The sequence below is a fragment of the Manis javanica genome, chromosome 11, assembly GCF_040802235.1.
Source record: "Manis javanica isolate MJ-LG chromosome 11, MJ_LKY, whole genome shotgun sequence".
Taxonomy (NCBI): Eukaryota; Metazoa; Chordata; class Mammalia; order Pholidota; family Manidae; genus Manis; species Manis javanica.
The window spans coordinates 32,791,488-32,798,492 of NC_133166.1; positions in this window are offsets into that span (position 1 = coordinate 32,791,488).

Below are 7,005 nucleotides of genomic sequence, written 5' to 3' on the forward strand. Positions count from 1 at the left end.
GAACTATCATGTTTGTGTTTTCAAAAAAAGAAAAAATATATCTAAAGCAAATATGGCAAAATGACAAGATTGGTTAAAGCTGTATGGTAGGTACCAGGGTGTTTGGTATGCTATACTTCATTTCCTTATGTTTGAAATAGAGGAAAAATCCACAGGTCTAGAATCACTGTTTCCCCCAAATTCATGGTTAATGGCTTGGGAGAACAAAGGGCAAAAATATTTTTGCCCTTATATTGATATCCAACAGTTTTCCTAGAGATTATGCCTTTCTTAACACGCTTCTCCCCAGTAACATGCAATGATGTCACAGTCTTCAATTCAGCACCAGCCAAGTGCTGTACACTGAGGAAACAAAATAATTAAAGTCAGTCCTTCCCCAACATAGAAGCGTGTAAGCTCTTAGAGGAGACACATGGGTAAATGATCATACCATGATACATGCTAAAACTGAGGTGTATTTTAAGATGTTTGGGGTAACACAGCATGAATGACCAGTTTTTTCTGCCAAGTATGTGAGTACAGAGAAAGCAGAGTTGGGCCTTGAAAGTTGAATAAGAGTTTGCAAGACAGAGCATGAGGAGAGTACGGCATGAGTAAAGCAAACAAGGCATGGGAGTGCCTGTCATATGATGGGGCTGGAGAGCAGCATGCAGACTGGACACATGTTTCAGAAAGATCCTCTTGGCAGTGGTGGGAAGACCAAACAAAGGCAGAGAAAATGGATAGGAAGCCACTGAGCCACTGCCAGTGGTTGAATAAGAACTGATGAAAACCCAAACTACAACAGTGATTTGGGTTATAGTTTCCTGAAAAACAGCAAATTAGCTGAGGGAAGGGACAATGGCTTAATGGGGCTTTGTTTATTGTACCCAGAACATCTACAGCTGTACTCTGCATGTGATAGGAGCTCAATGATTGCGATGACAGGAGGGAGCCAGGGCAGAAGGAAGCAGGCAGGCAGGCAGGCAGGCAGGCAGGCCCACAGGCCCACTCCCTCCTTCTACAGATAAGAAAACTGAGAGCTGGAGATGAAGAGTTATGTTTCCAAGGATAAACTCAGCTGGAAGCTTACTGTCTCTCTCTAAAGCAACAAAGAGCCCTGCAGACACCCTGCTAACAACTTTGTGAGCACACAGACTTTTAAAGACAAAGGCTCAACAGGTGAAGTTCCAGGGAAGTTCTGTTACAATGAATTTTACCATAAAGCTGAGTTTCTCTTAAGGAAGTGCTTTCTCTTTCCCTCAGGAAAAAAAGGAGTTCCTTTAAAAAAAAACCGAATTCTCTGAAATGAATAAGACAAAACAATAGCCCTTCACCTGGCCTCGGTCCAAATAACAGGCTCTATTCAGGTTGCTATGAAAACACCTGATTGCCGGCTGCTGGCACTGTGGGCAGGGCAAGCTAGCAGTTGTAGAAACTTCACACATCTTTTGTTCTGCCACCAAGCAGTAATTGGTTCTCCACCCCAACCAAGTAAACTTCCAGTCACCTGAACAAAATACACCTATGTTAACAGACTTCATGCAAAGCAAAACATCCTGCAAAGTGCATGCAGGTGTGCATATCTTGGCACACGTCCTCTCTGTGTTGCCCTTGTCTCTGAGACCCTACTCTGGTCCAAGGCTCTATCTCCTGCGGGTCTGGCTTCATCACATGTTAAATCAGCACCTCGATACTTCAGTGTCTCCCTTTCACCTGGTTCTTTCAGCATCTAAACATGCTCAAGGCTTTCAGCTGAAAAATGAAAATACCAGAAACCACCCTCTGTTCTGCCTCTTCCCACACTGTGTCCCCTCCCCCTCCAGTCACGCGAGGATCTGCAAGTAATCATCTACAGCCACTGTGCCCCTCCCCCCGACCTCACCTATTTCCCTCTTGGCCAACCCAGGGAGTCTATGCTTAATACTCAGCTGTATATGAAGCAAGGAGGGAAGGAAGGATAGATGCTGAAATTCACTGTCTAATTACTAGGTACCAAGCAACATTCTAAGGATTTTACATGAAATCCTGACAATATCACTGTGATGTAAGTGCTATTATTATTTACATCTTATAGATGAGGAAAGGTGGCACTGAGAAGTTGAATATTTGCCCCAACTCCCATCAAACCAGGATTTGATCCAGAGTCTGGACATTCTTAAACCTGGTACCCAGAAAAAGGTACCTTGAAGGAAAAAATACACAAGAAAACGTCATGGATCTGTCCTATTAGTTCATTTGTTCATTCATTATTTAATCCTTACTCCGGGCCTACCAAGGCAGAGCAATCAAGACATAAATCTGTCATTAAAATGCTCAGAATCCAAAGAGGGATGCAGGCCAGTAATGTGGTGTGAAAAGAGCTCTGGGGAGCTGGAGGGTGAGTTGCTGGGGAGGCACAGAAGGGGCAGTGGCCTTGCTTAGAGCAGTGCTTCCCAAACTCCACTACACATGGAAATGCCTGAGATCTGTAAAAACTACCAATGCCTAGCTCCCACCCTCAGACGCTATGATTTAATAGGCACTGGGAGTTCTAAAGCTCCCTAGGTGATTCTAAAATTCAGCAAAATTTGGGAAACATTGGCTTAAAGGATAAATGAGTAGGTAGTTTGGTTTGCAAGTAAACACAAAACCCAACTCAAATTACTTTATGCAAAGAAAATGATGGGGGAGGGACTGTACTGGCTTCTAGTTGAAAAAAATAGGAGACAAAAGGTATGTGGCTTTGGGTAGGGTTTGATCTCAAAGGATGTCACCAGGGTAAGGTTTTCCTCTTTCTCAGTGATGGCCCCATTTTCAGGCTCAGCAACACCAGATTGGCCTCTGTACCTTCTTTCTCCATGTCCAGGGCAAAGAAGAGTTCTGATTGCCTCCCAGCATAAACAAAAGCCCAGAATTGCATGTCATTGGCTCTAACTTGGCTATGGACCAATTACAAGGTGAGACTGCTGACTGGCTCAGTCAGTCATGTGTCCTGCCTCTGGGGCAGGCACTGGAGGCAACTTGCTTCAGGAGCCAGTGTAGAGAGTGGAGGGTTTGGGGCAGGTCCTGGCATGTTCTGGGAGCTGAGGGTAAGGAGGTAGTCAGGGAGACTATGACAGGGCCAGGGTAGAGAGTTTAACTTACTTGCCCAAAGACAGAGATATTTAAATAGAGGAAAAACACGATCCCATTTGTATTTTGAGACTATAAATCTGACAGTTATGGAAAAGATATATGTGGATAAAAAGAAAGGTTCTTACAGTTGTTGAGAGGTGCTGAGGACCTGAGCTCAGACAGTGGTGAAAGGGTGGATGGATGGGAGGAGCTCAAGATGTTTCTGAACTATATTGACAGGGTTTGTTGCCCAGTTGGAAAATAGGATTTAGGAAACAGAGGAACCACAGATGACTAAATTCTAGTCTGGGAAACTGGGTTGTTGGTATACCATTGGTGAAATTAAAAATATAGATCATTGAATGGTCTAAGTTTGAATAGGTGGAATGTGAGATGTATCGAGGATATCTACAAAGTCCCATAGGCAGATGCACATATGGATCTGGCATTCAGGAGAGAGCTGGAAGTGGCCTGTGTCCATATGACGGCTGAAGCAGGGGCAATAGATGTGATCACCCAGGGAAAGACATGGAGGGATGAGAGCAGAAAGAGCACTTACCCACACGGGGACTGAGATGGAGTGACCAGAGAGACAGGACAAGTGGTGTTTTGGAATCAAAGGAAAGAGGGGTTTCAAGAAGGGGAGTAGTTCACAGCATCAGATGGCACAGAAAAAGATTAAGGAGGATGAAGGCTTGGAATAGAATATAGATTTGACAACTGGGAGGGCCCCGTTACCCTAACAAGAGCCAGCTTATAGAGTTTAGGGTGAGTGAGCCCAGAGCATGCGGACAGGCCAAGCATGGAGTGATCAAGTTTGATGATGGGACTTTTAGGGCAGTGGCTCAAGGAGACATGCCTAATCATTTTTATGTGCTTGTTTAGTAATTTTTTGGTTTTGTTTCCTTTTTTAGAGTTTGACTTAGTTTGATGAAAGAGGTTTGAACAGGCTGTCAGGAAAAAACTAAAAGAGAAAGGCTAAAGAGAAAGTGATTTTCCATAGAGATTAAAAACAGATTAGTGGTTGCCGGAGTGAATGAAGAGTGACAGCCTACGGGGTGTGGGGTTTCCTTTTGGGGCGATGAAAAGGCTCTGGAACTAGATAGTGGTGATAGCTGCACAATACTGTGAATTTATTACATGGCCCTGAGTTTCACACTTTGAAATGGTAGAAAGGGTGAATTTTTTGTTATGTGCATTTTAACACACATGCTCACACATACTTATTTTTTATAATACCATGCTTGGTGGATTTTACATAGATCATTTCATTTAATCCTTAGAACAATCTTATGTTAATTTTTTAGCAACCTTATTATCCCCATTTTACACAAGAGAAAACTGAGATTCAGAGAGATTAAGTGATCCAAAGCCACACAGATAGATTTGAGATGCCAGCCCAAGGTGATTTCAGTACAAAGTGCAAATGTTAGTGCCTCTCTCAGATTGCCTCCTTAGCTACATGATTTCATAGGTGTATATACTGACAGTGTGAATAGATCCATATCCACCAAAGCACTAATACTTCAAATTTCTGGGGGATGAGATTATATTTTTTTATATTCCTCTTTTTGATTAGGTACAGCTTTAATTTAAAAGGAAAAAGTCAATTTTTAATATAGGGAAGAAAAAAAGATTTTAGAGGTACAGCTCTTCTGGGAAGGAGATGTTACAGGTGTGTCAGAAATACCTGGAATGGGTGTGGAACTTCACAGGGACACAGGCGAGACTGTTTGCAGAATGCGGGAGGAGCAGGAACCAAGTCAATAAGGAGCGCTTGTCAAGGTGATGACCTAGAGCATGACTGAAAGGGAGTGACCATCCCCACTGCATGGAAAGGAAGTGGGAGGGCCCTGTGAGGCGCACCAGCAGGTGTGAAGCCCTGAGGCCAGGAGCCATCAGGGAAGGGTGGGAAGCACAGGCTGGAGCTGATGGGTGATGTTCCACAGTCATCCCTTTCCTGCTCCTCCCTCTGCCCCTTTCCTGGGTCTCGCTTCCCCTATTCTGCCTGAATGAACCATGCAACAAAAGTTTGCTTTGCTCCATGCTGTCCATGGGGCAGCCACAACTTTGTTTTAAAATACTTCCCTCGGGCCTCAGGGAACTAGAAAACCTCGAGGGCTGGCCTCTCAGGCATTCTTAGAAGGCCGCTGTGGTCATGCCCTCCCGCTTTGTCCTGGGATCCTGTGACTCTTGGGCACAAACCCAGAGCAGCTCTCACTCAATTGCTTCTTTGATTTTTCTCCCAGTTGGACTGTTAGGGATTGTTGGCCAGTGGGAGGGTGCCGAGTGGTGAGCTGTGCAGAGAAACAACCATTGCATTTCTTTCTGCAAGAAGTCGTATTCTGTTTCAGGCCTGCCTGTAGAGAGAGAGAGATCAGACCCCTTCAGTTGAGACATGGCCCAAACCAGTTTTCCTAACATGCAACTTGCCAGATGACACAGCAGGTCTACAATTTATTCCCTCCTGACAGTGCTTTTACATCTTTTGGGGTATGTTCATTTTTTTCTGCCATGTCTTTGGCATCTTAAACATTTCAAGTCATTATGTCTAAGAGTCATTTCTATTTCTAATAAGCGTACATCACATTTGCAGTATTTTTATAATTAATGGTATATATGTTTCTGGTAAGTTTTAGATGCGTAAGTGAGAAGAGCTTAGGCACAAGAGTGAGACAGACCGTGATTTGAGTCCTAGCTCTGCCAGTTATTAGAACACAGTATTAAACCTCCTTGATTTGGGTTTCTCCAAGTTAATCTAAGTTGGTTAATTTTGTGTGTTAACTTGACTGGCCACAGGATGCCCAGATATTTGGTTAAACATTATTCCTGGGTGTGTCTGTAAGGGTGTTTCTGGATGCGATTAGCATTTGAATCAGTAGACTAAATAAAGCAGAATGCCTTGTGCAGTGTGGGTGAACCCTCCAATCTTTAAAAGCCTGAACAGAGAAAGGCAGAAGAAGGGAAAGCTCCCCCTCGCAGCCTGACAGCTCACGCGGACATTGGTCTTTTGCCCTTGGAACTGGGACTCTCACCTCTGGCTGCCCTGGTTCTCAGGCCTTCAGACTTGCAGACTGGACCCATACCACTGGCTTTCCTGGGCCTCGAGCTCACAGATGGTAGATTGTAGGGCTTGTTAGCTTCCATAATAATGTGCAAGTCCTCATAATCACTGTATATCTCTATTTCTATCTATCTCCTACTGGTTCGACTTCTCTGGAACCCTGACTAATCCACAAAGTATAAAATGGGGCTAATCTTAATCAGTCATTCTCAGCAATAATCCTATATGGATACTGTGAAAAATGATAATGTATTATGGGCCCATCATAGGCCCAAGAGAAGTGGCGGTTTTATTTACCTATTGTATCAGAGTTTGATCAGGGAGCAGGACCGTTCATGTGTGACGGAGTAAGGGATTTTTATAGGGTCAGACTGCACACTGTGGTGGGAGCTGGTGAAGAGGTTTGTGGAAAGCAGCCACCTTGGTGTCTGTTGGAGGGCCTGAAGTTGCATTGGTCAGCAGGGTTGACAGCTGAGAAGAAAATGTGGATGTGAAGCGGGAGAAATCAAGAGCAAACTGGAACTCGGACAACCCGCTTGCCCAAGATGAAGGAGGGGTACCTGCCTCAGCTTATCCCAGCCCCCTGGCAGCTGCCTCACGCCAACAACATGGGTGCCCAGCCATGGTGCCTGATGCCCTACACTGACATTCCAAGTGTGCAGCCTGCTGTCATTTCCACCTTCGTATGTCCCTTGTGACCAGTCCTTACTTGGAACCATCCAGGAAAGGATGTTCTGGAAAACCCATTTCTAGCTAAGCAAGTTGCTACAATAAAACACCACACTTACACATGGGGAGAAAGCCACTAATATTTAATCAGGATCAACAATTCACTGTTATGTATGTCATTTCACTTGGCCTGTGCT